The sequence below is a fragment of the Pipistrellus hanaki genome, assembly GCF_964339955.1.
Source record: "Pipistrellus hanaki genome assembly, chromosome: X".
Lineage (NCBI taxonomy): Eukaryota > Metazoa > Chordata > Mammalia > Chiroptera > Vespertilionidae > Pipistrellus > Pipistrellus hanaki.
In genome coordinates, this window is record NC_140524.1 from 76,433,639 (window position 1) to 76,458,630 (window position 24,992).

At 35.1% G+C, this 24,992-nt stretch overlaps 1 protein-coding gene across 4 annotated transcripts in view; it reads left to right on the forward strand.

Annotated features, from left to right (window-relative positions):
• Positions 1-10,414: 10,414 nt before the first annotated feature.
• The window catches only part of GPR174 (G protein-coupled receptor 174), a 38,696-nt gene continuing 24,118 nt past the window's right edge, over positions 10,415-24,992 (forward strand). Inside the window, exons 1-3 of one of the 4 annotated variants that reach the window (XM_084869726.1) lie at positions 10,415-10,441; positions 10,597-10,731; positions 21,978-22,070. The gene's annotated coding sequence lies outside the window, so the exon portion shown is untranslated. Of the gene's footprint in view, positions 10,732-21,977; positions 22,075-24,992 lie in introns of all 4 variants that reach the window. The other 3 variants (XM_084869727.1, XM_084869725.1, XM_084869728.1) reach the window with 3 other exon arrangements.

The following is a 24,992-nucleotide window of genomic DNA, read 5'->3' on the forward strand; positions in this document are numbered from 1 at the left end:
ATTTCTTAATACTTTAAGAAATAAATAATTTACAAAAACAAAACCTACTAGACTTAATAAATGAATTTGGCAATGTAGCAGGATACAAAATCAACACCCATAAATCTATGGCTTTTTTTATACATTAATGTTGAACTCACAGAAAGAGAAACAAAAAATACAATTTACCATTGCAACAAAAAATTAAGATACCTAGGAATAAACTTAACTAAGGAAGTTAAAGACCTGTACTCAGAAAACTATTCGATACTATATGTTGAAAAGAAGAGAGAGAGGAAGACATAAACAAATGGAAGAATATACCATGTTCATGGATTGTTAAAATCAACATCATTAAAATGTCCATACTACCCAAAGCAATCTACAGATTCAATGCAATCCCCATTAAAATACCAATGACATACTTCAAAGATCTAGAACAAACTCTCCAAAAATTCATCTGGAATAATAAAATAAAATAAAACCCAAAAAGCTGCAGCAATCCTGAGAAAGAAGTACAAAGTAGGAAAGATCTCAATACCAGATATCAAGCTGTATTACAAAGCCACTGTTCTCAAAATTGCCTAGTACTGGCACAAGAACAGACATGTAGACCAATGGAATAGAATAGAGAACCCATAAATGGACCTAAACCACTATGCTCAATTTATATTTGACAAAGGATGCAAGAGCATACAATGGAGTCAAAAGAGTAGCTTCAGTAAATTGTGTTGGGAAAGTTGGTCAGATAAATGCAAAAAAATGAAACTAGACCACCAACTTACACCATACACAAAAATAAACTCAAAATGGATAAAGGGCTTAAGCAAAATACAGGAAACCATAAAAATCTTAGAAGAATCCATAGACAACAAAATATCAGACATATGTGATAGCAATATCTTTACTAATGCAGCTTCTAGGACAATCAGTACTAAGGAGAAAATAAACAAATGGAACTACATCAAAATAAAGAGCTTCTGCACAGCAAAAGAAACCATCGACAAAACAACAAGAAAGCCCACAGTGCATAGGGGAATATATTTTCCAATGTTATATCTGATAAGGGTTTAATCTCCAAAATTTACAGGGAAATCATACAATTTAATAAAAGAAAGATAAATAATCCAATAAAATATGGGCAAAGGACCTGAATAGACAATTTTTGAAAGAGGACGTACAGAAAGCCAAGAGACATATGAAATCATGCTATAAGTCACTAATCATCTGAAAGATGCAAATAAAAACAACAATGAGTACCATCTCACACCTGTCAGAATGGCTATCATCAACAAATCAACAAAGGACAAGTGCTGGCAAGGATGTGGGGAAAAAGAACCCTTGTGCACTGCTGGTGGGAATGCAGACTGGTGCAGCCACTGTGGAGAACAGTATGGAGCTTCCTCAAAAAACTGAAAATGGAAGTGCCATTTGACCCAGTGATCCCACTCCTAGGAATATATCCCAAGAAATCAGAAACAACAATCAGAAAGGATACATGCACCCCTATGCAGCATACTTTACAATAGGTAAGATTTGGAAACACCCTAAGTGCTCATCATCAGATGAGTGGATTAAAAAACAATGTTATATCTACACAATGGAATACTATGCTGCTGTAAAAAAGAAGAGCTGTACTTACCATTTGGAACAGCATGGATGGACCTGGAGAACATTATGCTAAGTGAAATAAGCCAGTCGGAGAAAGATACATATCACATAACCTCATTCCTTTGTGGAATATAATTAACAACATAAACTGATGAATTAAAATAGAATCAGAGAAAATAACATTTTAGAATATAATAGAAGTAATCCTGTTATTTGCAGATTTTTAATACTCCTTACAACTTTTGTAATATTATACTGCATTAGTATACTTTTGGTAATATTATTATATTTAGATTTTTATTGAAATATTAATGTTTATTACATGTAATAATATATTTAAAATCATTTTCTTGAAATATTAATTTTTATTGCATATAAATGGCTAATTATTTTGTAAAAAAAGAAAAGAAAAAATATTGCTTTGATAAATGTCAAAAAATAAAAATAAATAAAATTAGTGTAAAATAAGCTATAATGAGATACCACCTCACATCTGTCAGAATGTCTACTAACAACAAGACAGGTAATAACAAATGTTGGATAGGTTGTAGAGAAAAAGGAACCCACATTCACTGTTGGTAAGAGTATATGCTGGCATAGTCACTATAGAACACAGTATGGAGTTTTCTCAAAATATTAAGAATAGAGTTACCATATGACCCAGAAACCCCTCTTCTGGGCATCTACCCAAAATATTTGAAAATAGTTTTTCATGAAGATATATGCACAATTATATTCATTGTAGCATATTTCATGGTGGTCCAGACATGGAAACAACTCAAGTGCTTTTTGCTAGATGTTTGGATTAAGAAGCCCAAAAAAGCTTTGGGGTTTGCTTGGTTATTTTGGGGAATGTTCCCTGTTAAAACCACGGGGAGCAAAGATCACTTTCTCTCTCTCTCTCTCTCTCTCTCTCTCTCTCTCTCTCTCTCTCTCTCTCTCTCCCTCTCCCCCTCTCCCTCTCCCTCTCCCTCCCCCTCCCCCTCTCCCACTCCCTCTCCCTCTCCCTCTCTCTCTCTCTCTCTCTCTCTCTCTCTCTCTCTCTCTCTCTCTCTCTCTCACCTGCACTGGCCCATTTGTTCGAGTATTGTCTCCCCATAACCATATGGCCGTATTAGCTGCATGCCTGATGACTTAGCAGACTCCAAACTCAGGTTTCACGTGGGAGTCTGGGTACAGCAGCATATCGAAGAACAACACTAAGCTACCTGGATGGGAGCTTAGTGGCCACCTGACAAAAGAAACTTTTCCAGGTAAAATGTATATACAGAATCTCTCTCTCTCTCTCTCTCTCTCTCTCTCTCTCTCTCTCTCTCTCTCTCTCTCTCTCTCTCTCTCTCTCTCTCTCCACACACACACCTAAAAAATTCATACATTTTCAGATATTCTCTAAGCTGAAGAAACTGTGTTTTAAAATTTCATTAAATGTCATGGCAAAAGCTTGTTATTCAACATTTGTGTACTCTAACCATCTCTCCTCTTTTTGTATTTTGCAAATACAAGTAATGGTATCTTGGCTGCATCCAAAACTCTGAGTACTCTCTTTTCGACCCATAGTGAATCATCAAGGAAAATAGAGACAGAATAAGAGAGCTAATCTCTCCTTAGATTAAAAATTTCTACTGACTTTATTCAGATTATTCTATATTATATAAGATTTGATACTCTCTGGGCTTCAATTTTCTCACCTATAAAATGAGAAAGTTGGACAGATCAGTGGTTTGTAGACATTTGGGTAATCACTATCTGAAAACCTTCAGTTGCTGTACCCTTCCTGTTTGACTGCACTTCCTGCTAGCAGACAGTCTAAAGTAGCAGTGCTCATCAGTCCAGTGATTCTTAACATTTTTTTTGTACCAGTCCCTTTTGGTAATCAAATTAAAATGTAGACTTACTCCCCACTAAGGTGCATATACTAGTGCACACAGAAAATATAAATGCTTCAGAGATTCCAGGACCTTCTGAAGTCCATGCATAGCTCACCATTAAAAACTGATATGTAGAAAGATGTCTAAGAGTCCTTTTACTTAAAAACTCTGTGAGTCTATTGTTTTCAGCACATTTGGCCAAAGGCAAAGTTGTGTGGTAAATAATTCTCCACAACTCTTCCCATCTCTCTTAATCATTTTTTTACTGATGTCTGGAACATTCCAGGGTCTCTACTGAGAGGAGAATTACCTGATAATCTTTAAGTAAGGAATGTGAAGCTATATATGGTACCCTTCTCAATAGAGTTTGCTTTTACAAAACAAAGAAATAAACAAAAAAAAACAAAGCAAAAGGCACAGAAGGGGAAGAATCAAAAAGAAACACCTGAAATACTATTATAACTTTTCAGACCTAATGTCAGGTATATGAGTGGGCATTTGTGGGGTAAAATACGTGTATTGAGTATTATATTGCATGGGATAAGTGACCCTCTAGTTTGTGTTTGGAAAAATATATTTCTTCCTCTGTAGGGCTTTGTCCACATGTGTATATTTGAATACGACTCTATCAAGGTATTTTTATGGACTCCAGCTGAATCCTCTATCACCAAGAATCTAATAAAGTATATAACTTAACTAAATTTTTATTGCTAATTATGACTTAAATCAGAAACAAGAAAGCCATTCCAGCCTTGTATTCTGATCTGATCCAAGTAGCACCCCTTTTCTCTATGCCCCTGAGTCCTAACTTTTATTGGGAAATTCAATGCAAATTTACACTTACACTGTGCTTTTATATAATACTAGAGGCCCAGTGCATGAAATTTGTGCATGGGGGGGATCCTCTCAGCCCAGGCTGCGCCCTCTCCAATTTGGGACCCCTTGGGGGATCCTGGGAATTGGGCCTAAATGGCAGTTGGACATCCCTCTCACAATCCTGGACCACTGGCTCCTAATTGCTCACCTGCTTGCCTGTCTGGTTGCCACTAGCTGCCCACCCCCCCAGCCTGGATGCCCCCACTGTCCCCAGCTGGCTAGTCACTCTACACTGCCCCTCTGCCAGCCTGGTCATCCCTCACTAACCCCCTTCTGGCCTGGTCGCCCCATGCAGCCTGCTTGTTCAGTCGTTTGGTCGTCCTTCACTAACACCCCTGCTGGTCTGGTCTTAGGCAGCCATATTGTGAGGGAGTGAGGGTCAATTTGCATATTACCCCTTTATTATATAGGATTCTTTATACATTTTCAAAATAACAAATTAGCAAATTAGGCTCCTTTAGGGACCCAAATTTGTTCTAATACATAATAACACAATTATTTCTTATTTTGGACACTGTGTTCTGGGCCATTTAATATTTCCTTTATTTTCTAGCTAAAGAATAAACTTAATGAACAAATTAAATTTTACTACATTGGTTTTGCAAATGAATATGGTCTTGAGTAAACTGGATTTTTGTATTTGGACCCTGGGTTATTTGTCTATAATAGAAAAACAACTTTCTGCCAGTTTCCTTCTACTTTCATTCTGGATTCAGTAAATTTCTGTAAAGGGGATTCTGTCATTCCACTTTCTTTCATGATCAAATCAGAGGCTTATCCCCCCAAAAAGAAAAAGATAAATATATCAGATATAACAAAACTTTGTCAAAGAAAGGAGTGGATTTGGTTATCTATTCTGGAACTGCTTGAAATTGTGGTATTGGGAGTTATTTTATAGTCTACTTATGACTATGTGGGAGTCCCCTAAATAGAGAATCCTTCTTATGTCATACTTCCATAATCCCAAGGTTATGGGAATTTTTCTCTTGGCCTGGTGAATCTCTTAAATCTACATTTACAAATTCTTATTTTATTGTCTGCATATTTTTTAAAGATTAATATAATTAGGTTTCAATATTATCATTTACCAATAGGTACCACTAGGGCCTGAGAATCAACAATGATATTCTCTGTCTTGAAATTTTAATTTCAAAACTCCAAGTCAATTCTCAGCATTTCCTGACTGTCAAAGCTGTATAACTTGGGGAAAGTTACTTAACAATGCTGAGCCTTTTTTTTCAACTATAGAAAGAAACAAATAGTACTTAAAACACAGGGTTGTTCAGATGAATAGGATAAAGTCTGTAAAACTAGTAGTATAATGCCTAGCATATTGCCAAATCACGAACTATAAAATCCCCTTCTCTTCCATAAAAAATAACTTACTTAAAGGATTGGTATATTATTGCTTTACCTAGTTACTGTATTTCCCGGCGTATAAGACGACCCCTTAATTTTACAGTTAAAACATAGGTTTAGGCCTATATTCGCTGTATAAGACTACCCCCCACTTCCGAGGCAAAACCAGTTCTTTTTTTAATAGACCGCCTCTCTGACTCTGGCCAATCTGAGCAGGTTTTTTACTAGAACACAGTGTAGCTTCGGGTACAGAACATGTATAATTTGCATGCATAAAAAGCCTGCTTGGATTGGCCAGAGTTAGAGAGGCGGTCCGAGCAGCCTTGCAGTGATTGGTACAGGATCGAGTTGGAAAATTCGTTTAGCGGCATATCCAGACGATTTTCAGGATATACTCGGCGTATAAGATGACCCCCGATTTTCGGTTGACTTTTTTTCGTTTCAAAAGTCATCTTATATGCCGGAAAATACAGTACTCTTCAAAGAAAACAATTTAGGTAACAATTTTTAAAAAAATGTTTTAATCTGTTAAATGTAGCACTCTGATGTTCTATTGATGACAAAGTATTAATTCTGTATAATCACTTAACAAGGCATAAAGCAGTTTGCAGATTATAGGGTGCTAAACAAATGCTAAACGTGATTAAATCACAATCAATAAAAGTTAAAACTATAAAAACTTATTGGATTATTGGAAAGGGAAACCCATGGTATTTATTTATTTGGTTTCTTTTTTATAATTTTTAATGTTTACTTAAGTCTCATATCTGTGAAAATGTCACAAAGTATTTATATTAGTGTAAGATTTCAGATTCACACATACTTAATACACTAATTTTATAAGTACTTATAACTTTGCCGAAAATGTAATTTTAAGTGGTTTTCCTCAATACCAGAACAGCCTAACTTAGAAAGACACAATTGAATATTGTTCAACAGAAATATTATATATATTTTCCATCATTACCTTAAACTGTCTTTTCATATTTTACAGTTTTTATGTATCTTATCTTACTTGGGTGAATAAACTGTTTCTTTGAAGGTTAGTAACTCATGAATTCTGTGGGGATAAATTGCAGTTCTGATGTTGTGGATATATTTACAAAAACTATATTAATGATAATCTGTATTGCCCCATGTAATATTTGATGTACAACACAACAAAGAAGCTAGTTGAAAAAGTAATTTTGGAATTATAAGGTAAATATTAAGTGATAATGAAACATTAATTTAAAAAAATTCTCTCCTCAAACCAATAATAAAAGTTCAAAACTTTTCTTTATTTCTACTTTAATATTTTTTTACATTTCACAATTAAACCACTGAGAAAGATAAAGAAATCACTTTGATCTATATCTTTAACTTAAGTGGGCTGGACTTCTGTCTTTCAGGAGTCTGATCCTGCCCGCCAGGTTTTTTGGGCAGTGAGCGCAGCCAAGGTGTTACAGTAGGGATTAGTAGTTCATATAGTCCGGCCCTCCAGCTCTCTGAGGGACCGTGATCTGGCCCCCACTTTAAAAAGTTTGAGGACCCCTGAAAATCTAAATAGATCTAAGTAAGACAAAATGTCTTTTATGTGTAAAGACAATCATAGAACTTATTGTAGCTTTCAAGTCTATTTGTATTTGACTTTTCCTCTGTAACAAGACAATGTCTTTCATGGATGATATAACTATAATTAAATCACCCATTTCACAGGTGTACTGAGACTGGCCAGATGGAAATAACTTTGGTGATGATATTATCTTAAAAGTAAAGAAACTTGAGTTTAGATCCCCACTTTATCATTAATTTACTATGATACACGAACCTTATTACTTCTTTTTAAAAAATCTTCTTTATCTTTAAAATGAGAGCTTAGACTTTATCATCACTCTTATTCCCTTTCAGCTCTAATATACTATTATTATTTAGCCAATTTGTAGTGGAATTTAACAATGTTGCTATAGGGGTATTCCTTTCATTTTAATCAGGCTAAAGTTCTTTGTCCTAAAAATGAAAAACACGTGCAGTCTAGCTCAGGAAATTTCACCACCAGGTGTTATGTTTCAAAATGTGTGATGATTGTCTCCTAAAGCTATTTGGTTGAATTAGACAGGAAGTAAATGAAAATACTGAAAGGTGAGCTTGTACAAAACAGAGACATTTATGGGTTTTTAGAAATCTGAATATCTTTCTGTTCTGTTCTTTATTTACTGAAATTGTTATTCTTTTTGTTTTTCTTTTTATTGAATTTATTGAGGTGTCACTAGTTAATAAAATTATAAAGATTTCATTGCAGCATTATTTACAATAACCAAGATAAAAAGCTGTGGTACATTTACATAATTGAATACTACTTAGCCTTAAAAAAAATAAGGAAATTTTACCCTGTGTGACAGCATAGATGGACCTAGAAAACATTACCTAAGTGAAATAATCCTGCCAGAGACAAAGGCAAAAATCATATGATTGCATTCATATGTGAAATATCGTGAACAAAATAAACTAAAAAAGAAGAGACAGACTCATAGTGAAAAATCCTGCTATTCTTTTAAAAATATATATCTTTATTATTTCAGAGAGGAAGGTAGAGGGGGAGAGAGATAGAAACATCAATGCGCCACACTGGGGATCCAGCTGTCAACCAGGCATACACCCTGATTGGGGTTTGAACTGTAACCTCCTGGTTCATAGGTCAATGCTCAACCACTGAGCAAAGCAGGACTGGCAAAATCCTGCTATTCTTTTAATTTAATTTAATTTTTTATACTCCTTTTATTTATTTTCCTTCTTTTTCTTTTTAAAATTTTATTTTATAGTAGTACATATATGTCCTTCCCTCCCCCCATTGACCTTCCCCCAGCCTTCCCTACTCCCTGCCGCATGCCCTCATCCCACCCTCCACCTCCAACCCCCCAGTATCTACTCTTAATAGATCCAGCACAAACTCTCCTTCTCCTGGAAGACTTGCCTGACTTCGATCCTGAAATTTCACTCATTATCTCAGTCCTCCAGGAACTCTGACTTCCTCTGTGAAATGTTGCAGCACTAGCTATGATATTATTAGGCCCTTATTACATACACGTTGCCTTATATTTGCGACAATTGCATAATGTCTTATCTAGATTGTAAAAAGCTCCTAGGAGGTGACACCCTTTCTTTTACCAGCAGCTCACTATCACAGTTTTCCCCACATTCTCCCCTTCCCCACTATATTTGATCCACGGGTGTGCTTTTAACAGTTTTCAATAAATATTTGCTGAATGATGCTAAGGTTGTGTGAGGAGAGAGAACATCACAATAAACTCTAGACACACCAAAATCAAGTAGAAAAATTATTTAGTAAACACAACACCACCTGCATATTATGCTAGAACTCAGAGTAGAGAATAAGAAGACAAAACAAGGGCAATATATTTTATTTTATTGTAAACATATCTGACCTAATGCAGATTTTGATTAATTTACATTCCCCCCCTTATATTTTACCCCACTTGCATAGGACTGTTCTCATCATAACTAGCCTAGTACAAAATTATTAAAGATTGCTTTGGCAGTTCAGTTTTCCTATCCTGGGATCTTTTTAGTTTTTCTTTATATCTTGCTCTCACCATGTACACCCATCTTCCCAATTCTAATAAATTCATTCACACCAATGAATGAATATATAAATATATATCTAGGAGCATCAGGATTTGAAAATCTAGACTTCAGGAAGAAGGGAACACTTACCTGCAAATGACTGATGTTTCATGTATTAGTCAAGGAAGTATTTTGAGGCAGAAAGACTTACAGATTATCTCTATGATACACCCCATAGATATGCCCTGGCATGAGTCTGGACCTGCACTAACATACTTCTTTCTCGCATGGTCTATTTGAACAATTATCTTGCTCTGATCTATAAATATTACTCAAATCTTGAAGATTGCTTCAGCTTTCTTCTGTTCATCTTCTAGCAGTGCTGCTGGTGGTAGTGGTGGTGGGTTGTTAGATGCCTAATACAGTTTGGCAGTTGGTTCTGAGACTCTGAGGCTCCTTGAGACACCATCTTCAAGAGGCTGTATCTATGGGTCTAGTTTACAGGAAACCATATTCTTTTCACTCAATCCACCCTGACCACTAAGAGGAAATGGGAGCTTACCTACACTTCCTTTTTACAGGGCCTCAGGGGAGTGCAGAGTGAGTGAATAGGAAGTGGGAGGCCAGTTTAGTCTCTCCAAATTCCTCTTTAAAAGCAGGGTATTTATTTCAATGTCAGGAGTTCGGAGTTTTGTACATAGAAGAATACTCCAGGTAAAAGTCTACCACATCTTGACTTCTTTATTGGGATCTATCTAAGGGATATCCTTAAATAAGGAATATCCACTTTGGTACCTAAACACACCAACTTAGGAGCTGTGAGAAAAGGTCACAGTTTAGATTGCAATGGTCCACTAACTATGGCAGGGTCCAGAGGTCACCTAGCTTAAGCAGAGGGCTCCATAAATAAATAGGTTGTATATTATTGTTTTTACAAAATACTCAATATTTAGTGCAGTCACAGGATTGGAAGATAATGCACTTAGCCCTATAAATAGAAATGAGAGTGTGAAGCTTTTCAAACTAAATGTACAGCCCATACTGTAGCCCTGCACCCTGCATCATTAATGAGAGAGAGTGAGGTGCTGCCCCCTGGAAAACGGAAATGTGCAGTGTGCACAGAGTAATTTGCATATTTCACTCTGACTTTTCACTAGCATGCTTTCCAAGATGATAGTGGTTAGGTAATGCTGAGAATTTAATTTTTTCCCCTTTTCCTCTCTTAATTTTTCTTTTGGCTTTGTTGTTGTTGTTTCATTTTGTTGTCTTTTTCTCTTTCCTCTTTCTTTCATCATTCCTTTCATTTCCTTCTTTTGTTTTCTTTTCTCTTTTTTTCTAGTAATGAAGCAGGATTGGATTTGTTGTTCTTAGAACAGAGAGCTGGAATTGATATACACATCAGTAGCATCCTTGTTGCAGTGGCTGTGGTATGAATTCTTTAGAGATCTATGAAGAAAACAAAGAAACTGAAATGGTAGGTCCCAGTTTTTTAATGCATAATTAGCACTTATTTGTGCCTTTCACATTGATATACAGTATTGTTCTCTTTATATCAGGTTCTGTTATATCTAAGGGTGATGTGAATATAATAAAGCTGGACTATCCCCATATATAATTTCCTTGGTATTTGTACAAACAAAAATAATTATATTGTTGGCTGCCTGAGATGGGTGAGGGGAGTAACTGTAAACTTATAGAAATGTAAGTTTGATATGGAGAGGTCTTTTATGACGTTTTGCTCAATTGATATTATATAAAAGAGCCCTGTGAACATTTGTAATTTAACCAACTCTATTAAATAGAGTTACTTGCACAAATATGCAGGGTGCTTTTAATGTACTCTTTTCTATAATTCTTTAAAGATAATATTTTTATTTGCTGGGTGATTAAAATGGTTAAATTTATGTTTTGTTATTTTCAAAATAAGCTCTGATTAAAAATAAGAGACCTGTAATACCTCAGGACCTTTACCAACATGAATACATATTCCTGTCAGCTTGTATAAGTTACATATTTTATGGTAAAAGTGAATTGTAATCAATGTTAGCTGTATAGATTCTGCCTTCAAAGAAAACAATCTAGAAGAATAAAGTATTTATAATTTGAGAGATGGGAAATAAGAAAAACAGTAGGCACAGTTGTTTTATTTATCATAGATAAGCTATATCAGAATAGTCAGTACACTAAAAACAGCAACATGTAAACTGATATTGGATTAAATTTACATTTTAGAAACTTATAATAGACTTAGCTTATTTTTTAAAAATGTAAGTGAAATTGTTTCCTGACTTGCATGTTGTTTCTCTTTTGCGCTCAAAGAGAAAATATTAAGGAAGGTGCCTTCTAATTTTAAACCAAAGATGAGGCTATCAATGGCATGTAACTTCTAAGAACTGCATTCAGAGTTTATAAGAAAGGAAAAGATGGATTTCCATGGCACAACATGATCAAGCATTAAGTCTCAAATGACTTTCCTGGCTCTTTTTCTGCTGTCAACAGTATTGTGCAAAAACTTTATTTCTTACTGCTCTAATATTTCCAGGTGGTAAAATGTTATAATTTTATTCAATTAGCAGAGCTATTATTTGTTAAAGAGTTTTGGGTCATTCAGCAAGGAGCATTTCTTTTCTGAAAGTACTGTAAATCTCAAGTATGGTGGCAAAGGCATCAATCTTATAGATAGGATTTAAGTTTTGAAGCCCAGGGAAAGATTCCACAGCCACACTAGCAAATGTTATTTAGATTATATAAAAGAAGTTTGTGTCAGAGGGGGTATTTTTCTAAATCATAGAACATGTTCTCTGCACTTATGAACACACGCACTGCTCTATTTTGCTAAATATATGCAGTAATATTTCTGTGAGACAGGAATCATGTCATGTATTTATTTTGCTGGGGCCAGTGCAATATGGTTCTGATTATTGTATAAGTGAATAAACACAAAGTAGGACATTGACCTCTCCGAAAACCACCCTGAATTTCCACTTAGAGACCATTAGAATGAACTCAATTGCCTTCCTTTGTACTAGGTAACTGAAATGCTTTTTGCCTTACTGTCATAGACACTTTTGGCACCAACCAGATGCACTGAACCAGAAAGGGAATTTGACTTCTTCTTCTGACCACTACCTTTTCCTGTGAGGAGATACCACAGATAGTCCTGTTTCCCTTACCCACTAAAGTGGTTTTTCAAAAATGTTTCTGTGTGCCATAGGTGTCAAGAGTCAGTCTCCATCTCGCCATTAAAGTTTGTTTCACTATTGTAAAAAAAAAAAAAAAAAAGAGTCAGTCTCCAGACCTCAAGCTAGAGAATGGAAAATGATCAGAAAAAGATTCAAATCCTATCATTCACAGAAGTGATGGCAAAAAAGAGTGCTTTGGGAAGTAACATAGATTGACAGCTTTCGTTTTAGTTGGGAAACCTAAGGCTCAGAGAGTTATAGTGACAGGGACAAGTACTTCTTTGAATCTGTGCCAGGGAAAAGGCTAGAGTCTAGGTCTCTTGATGTCTCATCCAGTAATTTTTTCACTCTTATTGCCTAACAATGTTTGAGGATTAAGAGAGAAATGCATTATTCATTGGGAAATGTTAAAAGATGTAATATTGAAATCACTCAAGAGCCTTTCAATGACAGTGACACACTTAAGGCTGTTCCCAAGAGCCCTGATAATGTAGCAAAGCTTGATTTGGGTTTTTTACCACTGTTTCATTGCAAGAATAGGAGATAATTTTCCCTACTGTGCCCACATAAAAAAATCCCCAAATGCAAATTGATAAACACTAAGTGTTGTAATACGACAGTAATATAGACCTGGCCATATACTGAATCCTTAGGTGCTATATTGAGTGGCAGGGCAACAGTTTGATCAAGCTATAAGACAAGAGATCGTATTCAGGAAGTCCTGAGGTGTAGGAGATTTCAGACTTCAGAAGGCAGTCAAGATTACAGGGTATGTGCCTAACAAAAGCATGGATATGGGACTTAAGATAGTGTGTGGAAGCATAATATTATACTAGTTGGTGCTATGTGAATCCTGAAGAGGAAGCCACAGTTGGTGGCTTGACTATAGTCACTGTTTATATGACAGGGTGGTATATGCAATTAGAAAATTAAAGTGAGTTCTCTTGGTATAATCACTGGAAGGCAATTAGGAGTCAGGGATGTGCTTCACAGATGTCACTTTCATTTTAAGCAATAACTGCATTAGCATTAGTAATATATCAACATGCAGACAGAGTTCCTGACAAATAATCAAAAGTGCAGGATATTAACCAAAATAAAGTCTGTATAGACTCTGGAGATTTGGGTATGGGCCAGAAACTTCACTGACTCTTAATAATCTAGTGAGGAAATCAAAGTTTACACTATTGGCCATAATTAGTATCACATAGAAGCCTGAGTTGTGCCCAGAGCATGAGCTAACGCTGCCCATTCAAGTTCAGTTGTATTTCCAACAGCCTAATTACTATCTCCCTAAGCATTGAAGATATATGCAAATGTCTGCTGCCAAGTATAAAGCCCCTCAACTCCTTCCTTACTTCTTGATAATATATTTTTTCTTCCAAAACACTTTTAGTCAATCTCACACTATTTATGGAAGACAATGGCAAAGTTTTCTACACATTCTCAGCAACAGAAAAAAGGCTTTAATATTGTTTTAATTACAATTACTTAGCTAAAATTCTTTTCTGCTTTACTTGGTAGATCAGATCTGGCTATTTCTCGTAAATTAATAAACATGTTACCAGATATTTTTTTACATGCTGATGATTTAATTTTATATGATAAAACAATTTTTTACAAGTTATTTATAGGGTAACTGTAATGATGCTTATTTAATGTTTGGAGTATTTAATGTTTTAAAATATATATTTTTTTATTGACTTCAGAGAGGAAGAAAGCGGGAGAGGGAGAGATAGAAACATCAATGACGAGAGAAAATCATTGATGTGCTGCCTCCTGCACACCTCCTACAGGGATTGAGCCCACAACCCAGGCATGTTCCTTGACTGGGAATCAAAACATGCTTCCTGATTCATAGATTGATGCTCCACCACTAAGCCACATCAGCCAGGCTTAATATTTTTTAAATGACACAAATTAATCTATGAATTGCTTCTTTAAAACTAAAAATGTGTTATCCTGTGTGGCTACCCTTTTTTGATTTTACATTTTTAAGACAAATTTATTTTTTACATTCAATATTATTTTGAACTAGTTTCAGGTGTACAGAATAGTGGTTAGACAATTATCTACTTTACAAAGTGCTCCCCAACCCAGATATTTCCAGTGGCTACTTTATGTTGCAGTGCCAGACCAAAAGGTGTGCTGAAAATCAATGACATGTAGAAGATTTATTATTTATCAGATGTGTTTTTTTAAACCCATTTAATTCTAAAAATGCAAAAGGAAATGTTTTCTTGTGTTTTATTATTAATGTCACATCAACAGATATAACAAAGCTGCTCTGATTAGAGGCAAGTAGTAAGACAGTGGCTTTAAATTACAGAAACAATGTGTATCCTAAATTAACTATAAAAAGTTAAGATCTCTTTCTCTGTTCTTCAAGGAAAAGTGAAGTTTTTTTTAAACTAATGAACATTTACCAACTTGATATATATTGTACATATGTAAGAATCAAGGATGTGTACTAGACATACTTGTAGAGTCTAAAACTAAACACTGGTGTTATCTTTAAGCAAATTGATTCAACAAAGCTGAATATATTTTATAAATAATTCTATTAGAAATGCTCTAAGATATGAAATTATGTTCACACATGCCTCTCACAGAGATAAGTTAATGATTTTCCAAGTAATTCAGTTAATGCAGTTAGAAGAAGAGTATAATCCATGTCCAATAAACAAACTTTTTTCAGTAGACAGAGAACTATTCTGTTACTGTTTTACTGAACTTACCTGAATAGTTTAAATTTGTAGGTTTAGAAATAATATTTTTGGCTTGGGTGATAGGAACTTGCAAAGGTGTTTTTTAAATCTATATTTTCTTGGGCACTATCAATTTTTATAACAAATATTTCCGTTATTTAATATTCTAAAATTAAATAAGATTCTTTGGCTCTTTCCACATTTTAACAATAATAATAATAGCTTCCTTTTATCTATTATATTTCAGTCCATTTTCATCAGTATCTGATTATTTTGTTGTTTTATTGTTTTAAATTATTGTTTAAAATTGTTTCCCTTTCATCTTAATATCTTTTAATTATGAAATTACTAACAGGCTTGTCTTTTTTTTTTTAAGAATGTGAGAGTCAAAACTAAGAGTTATTGATTTCTAATTCTTCATAAAACTAATTTGATATAAAAATTCCAGTCACTTGAACTAGCATTAGTCTCTCTGAAGAACAACTAACAATGGAAATATTTTTTTATCAAGAGCAGGCACAGTCCATATCAAAGCATCTGGGAAAATAATGCCTTTCCCTTTGAAATTCTATAACCTCCAAAAGCTTATCATAACTTAGAAGAAAATTGTTTAATTTCTTATCAGTGGATATAATAAAGATACCTCACTGAAGCACAGTTTGAATATGACAAGCTGTGAAGTGACTAGTGTTAATAACCAATCCAGATGAAACAGGGAAAGATCCTGAGTGGGGAACATCCATTAGATTTTGGGCTACTCAGCTCTGCTCTGGCCACTTGACGAAAGATCCTTTTGGTCACAGAGGATACAGTGAACTTCCCTCAGTTTTGGACCATGAAATTTGATTAAGCAAAGCACCAAGACATTTTGCAATATGCAAAGATAACAGTGCTATTTCTCAGAATTCAAAGACTATGTCATGGGTCATATTTGACATAGAAGTACTTGTTAATAACCATTTTGGTTCTCAGTTAAAGTTGTACTAATTAAACATTGAGAAAATGTCATCTGTGTGTCTAATTCCTTCCTGGGGAATTACTCATGAAATTTAAAGCTGCATAATCTCTTGGAATCAGTACATTTGAAAAATTTTTTGACATGTTCCAATAGGGAAAATATATTACTTTTTATTACCCTGGGTTGTAAGTTACTCTCTTACTGGAACTTGAGCCAAACATATATAATCAGAGTAAAAACCTCGGTTAAACCAAGAATATGGGCATGATGGTTAATCATGCTGACTCCTCCCCAGATGCTGTGGGATCTCCAATATGTGTGTTACTTTAATAAAGTGGATAGAGAGGTAATATTTTCCCCATCTTTTTATTGTGGCATTACATTTGAGAAATTGTTAGAAATATTTTAAATACATATCTAATACTGGCTATAACTTTGATTTTGAGTTTCCTTATATTGAAAGATAATAATGATTCCTATTTATTGTGCACTGATGAAATACTATGCATTCAGCAAGATCTCTTATATTTTGATAATAATTATATTTAATTTCCCCTGTTTTATAGAGGATAGATGAAGAGACCATTGTTAAGGAACTTAACTTTCACAAAGTTGTATAACTAACTGCCTTAGTTGACTTTCAAACTCAGTTCTGTTTGTTGCCAAAGATCTTTCCATGATGCCATGCTGTCTCTATATGATAAAGCCATATTTCACTACTTTTCCCTTTTCCATTTGAGAACCAGGAGAATTTATAACAGAGAGAATCAGTATACAATTATTTAAAAATAGGTTTTATTTTTACTTGATTTAGGGTGGGTGACTTAGAAAAGAAAATGGTGATAAAACACATAAAATACGGAATAAAGTGGATAAAAAGGGGAATCATAGAAAGAATAAATTAAACATTTTAATTCTCTTTAACCAGTATTTATAGTATGTTTACTATTTTTTTCAGCGCAGAATAGATAATAATATGAGTTATATAAGGTATAGCTCTATCCCACATGGAGCTTATTACTTGGAGAGGATAAAGTAGAACATATTAAATCTGACTATAAAGTAGGGATTTAGAAATATGTGTTGATAACTTAACATATTTTGCCTTAAACAGAGAGTTGCCATGACCACACTAAATTGATGTGTTGCAAAAGGAATATCACATTAGACATTTGGAAAAAGAAAGGTTTTTATACCTAACATAATCTATGTTATGCTAAGATTAGAGTAAAGGTTCTGAATTCCACATGTAAGGCTTTATCACAGGCTAGAACAGAATGTGTGATTTAGATGTAAGTTAAAATCAACACAAGGCAAGTATACAAAGAAATTCCCCTACATAGGTCTGGGGAAATAAATTGATGTATATGTCAATTTATATAAATACTTGTCAACTGGCCTCCTACTGTACTCTATATTGCCTATATAGTGTCAGAATTGGAGGGAGAATTATTATATTTTTCACATACACAATGTTACACACCAAACATAAGCGTGTAGAGCTATATTTATATTTATGAGTAATTTTTCCTTAAGACCAAGAACTTGAGATATGGAATTCCCATCCCAGGTTCAGAGTGAAATCCATGACTACATTGCAAAGATAATTAACTGCAATTTAACTCTCATACTTAAGTTTAGCTAACCCCATGGTTGGCAAACAGTGGCTCGAACCACATGTGGCTTTTTGGCCCCTTGAGTGTGGCTCTTCCACAAAATACCATGGCCTGGGCGAATGTATTTTGAAGAAGTGGCATTAGAAGAAGTTTAAGTTTTTAAAAAATTGGCTCTCAAAATAAATTTTAATCATTGTACTGTTGATATCTGGCTCTGTTGTTAATGAGTTTGCCAACCACTGAGTTAACCCAAACAGCTATAGAAATAGGGGTTAAAAATGAAAGCAAACACAGGAACAAAGTTTTAGCATAATTTATCTCCTGGTAATGCTGGTTACTCTCACATCCTCCTGCTCTCTGCAATCTTCCCACCCCATGTCTATGCTTTCTTGTCTGAGAGAAAATAGATGAAGGGCCTTGTGACATCCATTTCTTAATTCTTTTTGAAGTCATACTTTTAATAGGCACGGTCACAGGCTTGAGCTTCAAATTATGCTTCTCTAATACTGGCTAGGGGTATTAACCTGAACAAGGCAGTAAGCCTCCTCATTGTTCAGTTTCTCTAGTCATATGATTGAGGGTATCTCTCCTTCAAGGGAATGGATAACCATACTAATGCCTCATAGGTACTTTACATTCTTTTGGACAGAGCTCCTCTGTACAATTTGCAAAATACTATCTGTAATTGGACTGAAATCACACTTGGAAAATTAAGTTGCATCTACCAGATTTCCTTCAGTACTAGTATATGGAGGCATTATTCTTGATCAAGCTTGCAGCTTAAATGCATAAGGCTTTCAGCTGAATACATGAGAAATGGAAGAATGAATTTTATGAACTAAAAAAAATCACTATCTTTAGAAATGCCATATGAAATGTTCCAACCTCATTAAGGTTTGTATCCTAAATATATGGCAGCTTTCTTTTTTTAAAAATATATTTTATTGATTTTTTACAGAGAGGAAGAGAGAGAGATATAGAGTTAGGAACATCGATGAGAGAGAATCATCAATCAGCTGCCTCTTGCACATCCCACACTGGGGATGTGCCCACAACCAAGGCACATGCCCTTGACCGGAATCGAACCTGGGACCTTTCAGTCCGCAGGCCGATGCTCTATCCACTCAGCCAAACCTGTTTTGGCTATTTGGCAGCTTTCTATGGAGCTTAGCATTTGACTTTATTCAATTTAGCAATTGATTTTACTCATTTCTCTCTTGCTTTGTGTGTTGTGTCCCTGATGTTAGTCTACAGGTTTTTAGGAGACAGAGCATGCTGTTTGTTTGTCTGATTGTTTTAATCTCCAGCAACATCCAACATAGTGACTTGGTTTACAACAAGACATTGCTCATCTCATAACTTCATTTATTTTTCCTATATTGATTATTTAGAAAATTGTAGCAGCAGGAAAGGGGTTGCAAAGAGAAAAATAACATTTGTCCTATTTTAGTTATTTTCTCTTAGTCCTTCATGCCAGTGGAAATTGATATCCATGTGCCTCTGTTTCTGTATGTAAGGAGAGATAAGGAAGAGGCATATATAGGTGCTGATTTTTTTCTGCACATAGAAAAACCATTGGCTTCCATACACTTAGTAACATAAGTAAGGCTTAATTCAAATGGTGTAACTATAGGTGGGAAAGAGAAATATCCACACACATATTATAAAGTGTGGAGTTGGGAGGAAGTGTGATGTGGATAAGGGAACACAAGCTTTTGAATTAAAAATTAGACTCTAATACACTCTGCCATTAACTAGCTATGTAACTCAGGATGAATTCCTTACTTTCTCTAGTCCTTAGTTAATTTGTTTGCAAAGACCTAAACATTAAAAGAGATTGAAACATTATAAAACGTCCCATAGAATAATTATCTATGTCAACTTTGTGCTCGTCAATGAAAACAGCGTTTTGCTCTAGGAACTCAATAAGTATGCTCTGACTGAACTTGTCCATGTGTAGGCTGATGAGCAGGGTTCAGTGTATGATATGAGGAATCCAACCTATTTAAAGCATCTCCCCTAATTTCCTCCTTTCTGCTTGGGTCTGCAATTGGTTTCCATTAATTTTTAAGATAAGGCTCCTGAGAAAAGGCCTACACACTCTCTTTGAAGATCCTGGATAAAATCTTCCACTTCTCTGTCACTAATGCATTAGCTTAAATCTATTTATTAAATAGCAGTGGTTTTGAACTTGAAAGTAGATACATTGGCCCTAAGGAATGTTTTGATGGGAACATGACAGGAACAAATCTGTACCTACCAGGAAGGGGCATCTGAGACTGGGGGTCTTAAACTGGATATAGAAACTAGGCAGTTATTTTTGTGGTGTGAGAACTCTTTATAAGACCTGAGTTGATAAATAATTGGAAATGAAAGGTAGTATTTCTTCATATCTTTTCCACATTTTATATAGCAGTGGGCTTATCTACCAGTTCAAACTTTCTACTACTTAGACTATTAGAACTCAAAGGAATCTGAGGTATAAATTGGTACAACTTCATTTTTTCAGATGAAAGACTGAAGCTTAGTGCTATAACAGACATGCCCAAGATAACACCATTAATTAGTGATAAAGTCAAGACTAGAAGCTTATGTCTCTGACTAGTACTCTTTCCCCGTATACCCACTTTCTATCAGCTTTCTACCATGTGGCCTGTCTTGGGAGATGAAACAAAATGCAAGTAAAACAGAATCACTTTAGTATATATGGCTATTCTAGAAGAAATTGATGAAATGACTCCTAAACCAAAACCTAATTTTTGATATCTTGCCTAACTCTTGTCCATAAAATATAATAAATGAAATGATGTAGAGATTGTTGAAAGGACTAGCTTGAAGCAAATTTGCTTAGACTGTTAAGTTGATTGCCTGCCTTCTATTTAATTGTCATCTCTTCCCTTTTATATAATTCCCTGTAAACTGTTATGATAAACTCTGGCTTTTCAGATAATTTTACTATGTTTCACCAACTCAGATTGCCCCCCTCAAGGTTCCTATATTTCCCCACTTTTACCAAGTAAAATGTATCTCATTTTGTATTTCCTCCCACCCACTTTCTATGGTGAAAAATAGCTTATATAATTTATTGCAGTTGATGGATTAATATAAAAATCCTTCTTGTAGAATTTTCATTTTATTAGAATTTTGTGCACCCTCTCCAATCTGGGACCCCTTCAGGGATGACCTATTGCCCATTTAGGCTCCATCCCAGTAGGATTGGGCCTAAACAGACAGTCAGACATCCCTATCACAATCTAGGACTGCTGGGTCCCAACTGCTCACCTGTCTGCCTTCCTGATTGCCCCTAACTGCTTCTGCCTGCCAGGCTGATCACCTCCTAACCACTCCCCTGCCAGCCTGATTGATGCCTAACTGCTCCCCTGCCAGCCTGTTTGCCCCTAACTGCCCTCCCCTGCAGGCCTGGTCACCCCTAACTGCCTTGCCCTGTAGTCCTGGTCCCCTCCAACTGCCCTCCCCTGCTGGCCATCTTGTGGTGGCCATCTTGTGTTCACATGGGGATCAGCCATCTTTGACCACATGAGGGCAGCCATCTTGTGTTTTGGAGTGATGGTCAATTTTCATATTTCTCTTTTATTAGATAGGATTATTAGAGATAAGGCCAAGCCTTGATAAGAGATAATTTGATAAAGTGGAGCAGAGAGAAGTGGGGTATGATTTTTGATGCCCCTAAATAACCCCACATAGGAAGCCATCTACAAACATTGCAAAGGTACCTACCTATAAAGCAGTTTTGTGTAGAAGATAATTTACCTCTTAGCACTAGCTTTGCTGACATCCAGTAGTCAACTGGATCTCCCTTCATGTACATTCACAAACCAATGAAAGAGTTGCAGTTGTGAGACCTCAGAAAGGCTCCCCAACTGAGAAAAAAAAGTCTATTGACTGCCCTTCAACTGTACTGTGAGTTTGACTAGAAGCTGCAGGGTTTTTCTAAGATAAGTCATCATACTTAAGAGCTCCTTTTGAGCAGTCAGTGGCTTGTGAACCTTGCCACTGACATTACTACCTTCTCTCACCCTTTTCAAGGCTGCAAATTAAAAGAGATATGGCAAATGGTAAAGGAATTCCCACTCACTCTACTTTGCTACTACTAAGGGCTAAGTAATTCTCTTCATACTCTCTTTTGCCAATGGTAATACATTTTGAGGGTCTCAGCTTCCACCCGTTGCAATTTCAAAGCCCTCTGTGAAAATCTTTAATCTGCAATTGTACACAGTTCTTCTATGTTCTTTCAGTCATGAATAAATTAATCCAGCCAGATTCGCCATGGCTTCTTCAGGAGACCCTATTGCTTGGACTAAGGAGTTCCACCAGCACTGGAGAAAACAGTAGGTACTCAAATATGATCTTGACTTCTGTTTTCATATCATCTGTGAAAGAGTAGTCTTTCATTCTGTGGGCGCTGGGCAAGGACAGAGACCTCACTAGTTACCTGTCACAAATTTGTTTGTCCACTGGAAAGATTACCGGTTAATGGGCAGGTGTTCAAAGTACATTAATATAATCCTATAGAACATGGAAGCTTGTGGTTTCTGGAGTATTTAGTAAAATACAATATTTTAAAAATAGTGTCCTACAAGTTATATTGAAACCTGAGGGAAAAGTAAAAAATGTCATATTGGTTTTGTCTGTATTTATTACTTTAATATTATGACTATCATGGATTTGCATTAATTATGATTAAAAAAACATTGCACTAAAATATTTGTATCTTTATTACTGAGTGTTTTAGCAACTCCTTAAATTTTGTGTCACTCACCTTATCCAATCCTCTATCCCCATTTTGAAACTAAGTCTATGTACATATTACACAAATGATTTCAATGTTAATCTTTTAACATATATAAATCTCAGCACATATTGGCCACTCTCATCATACAGTAGAGAATAATGTGTGTGTTTGTGTGTGTGTGTGTGTGTGTGTGTGTGTGTGTGTGTGTGTTTTGAGGAAGTAGATGGCATTGCTGAGAAGGAAGGCTATAGTAGTTATAGTTGAATCACATGGATTTTAGGCAATTGTCTATTCATGGATTAGTAATCTAAAAATTCAATGAGTCTTAAGACACCATCTAAGGACAAATTTGAAGATGTAGATTTTTAGAAAAGGAATTATTTGTTAAGTTTGTTTTTGGCTCCTTTTCATGGGTGCTTATTCTTAGGAGAACTGTATTACTGTAACACCATTTCAGATATCTAAATATTGAAAGGGGATTTGTCTAATATTTAAGCTCAGTTTAAAAAATCATGAGCAAAATAACTGCATATATCACTTAAATATGAAGAAAATAGTCACATTCAGTTATATCCCTAATGAAGAAGTCAGGATTTTAATAATATAATTCCTTATAGTACAGTACTCTGTGTATGTTAATACAGAGTGTGCATGCTTAACTTAAATATATAAAATCCCAGCGACCAAAAGGCAGAATGACCAGTTGACTAGTTGCTATGATGTGCACTGACCACCAGAGATTAGACTCTCAATACAGGAGCTTCCCCTTGGTGGTCAGGGTGGGTCCACAGCAGCTTGATCAACTGGGATGAGCCGTGCTCCCACAGGGGGCCAATCCCAGCAGGACACACCCCCACCAGTGCACGAATCTGTGTACTGGGTCTCTAGTTTTATATAAGAGTTTATGTATATCTGGAAGACAAATTGAAGCTACTCCATCTTTTCTTTCTACTTGAATTCTTCCATAAAAAGGAAAAGAGCTTCTGTTCAAGATCACTTGAAATATTTATTCCAAGATGTAATCAAGATAAGTATATTAGGAGAGCTCAGTGAAAAAAGGAGAAAAAAATCAGGCACCTATCTGAAGCATACCATGCTTATAACACTCCTAAATTAATGTTTAATACTCGGTGGAGTAGCCTACAGAACTAATAGCATACTTCTATTGTCAAAAGTAATTATGGGTTGGCTCAAGTAAAGAACTATACCTCTAAGGTATTAACGAATTAAAGTGCTGATTGAGCCTGAATCCCTCTTGTGATACAAAATTCAAATTAACTAGAGTAAATTCAAATGCATTTTAATTTGTTATTAATTGTAAAGTTTCTAATCATTATACAAACTCAGGCTTAAGAGAATGAGAAATACACAACCACTACTACTAACAAACAAACAAAAAGACAAAACAAATAATAACAATAAATATATTTCATTAATAAGGATAAAAATATACCTATGTAATTTGAATTGTGTCCTCCTGGAAATATTGATTGCAATCATTTTCTGGGGACCAGAATTTATGTATGCATATAATTATTTTACACTATTTAAAATGATAAGAATTTATTCATTTTAATTAGTACAATTATATAACACTAGCAAAACTTAGAAATGTTAACTTATTAAATACTCATAGAGGTAGACACTGTTATCTCATTTTGCAAATGAGTTTGTTTAGTTAGAGAATCTTTTTATTTAATTTCAATTAAAGTTGACACTCAATATTATTTTATATTAGTTCCAGGTATACAGCATAGTGCTTAAAGAGTTATATAATTTACAAAGTAAGACCCCCCAATAATCTAAGTACCCACTTGGCAAAATACATAGTTATTATAATATCATTGACTATATTTCCTAAGCTAAACTTCATATCTCCATGACTGTTTTTTTAAATATGTTTTTATTGATTTTTTTTTTTTTTTTTTTTTTAGAGAGAGAAAGGGTGATGGAGAGAGAAATAGAAACATTAATGAGAGAGAATCATTGATTGGCTGCCTCTTGAATGCCCCCTACTGAGGATGGAGCCTGCAACCTGGGTATGTGCACTGACCAGGAATGGAACCTGCTACTTCTCAGTGCATGATATGACACTCAAGCACACTGGCTGTGCCCCATGACTATTTTGTAACTACCAATTTGTACCAAGTAGCTTGCTCAAGTCACACCAGCAGTCAGTGGCAAAGACTGGCTGCAGAGGCCATACTTTTGCCAAATACAAATGAGGCCTAATTATTTATACAATATTTTCATAGAATTGCATAATTATATATGCATGTAAATGGGAACATGTATATATCATTAAATACTAGGGCTATTTAAAAATTAGAGTAAAATGACAAAATATTAAAGCTAAAAGAGTCCTTAAAGGTTAGTTGGTTTAACCTACATATTTAAAAGGAGAAATGAGTGCCTAGAGAAATTGACTTGCACAACATCACAAGACAGTCAATGAGAGAGTTGGAAGATCTCGATTTCTTACTCTCAATCTCGTAGTTTCGTTACACTAAATTGCCTT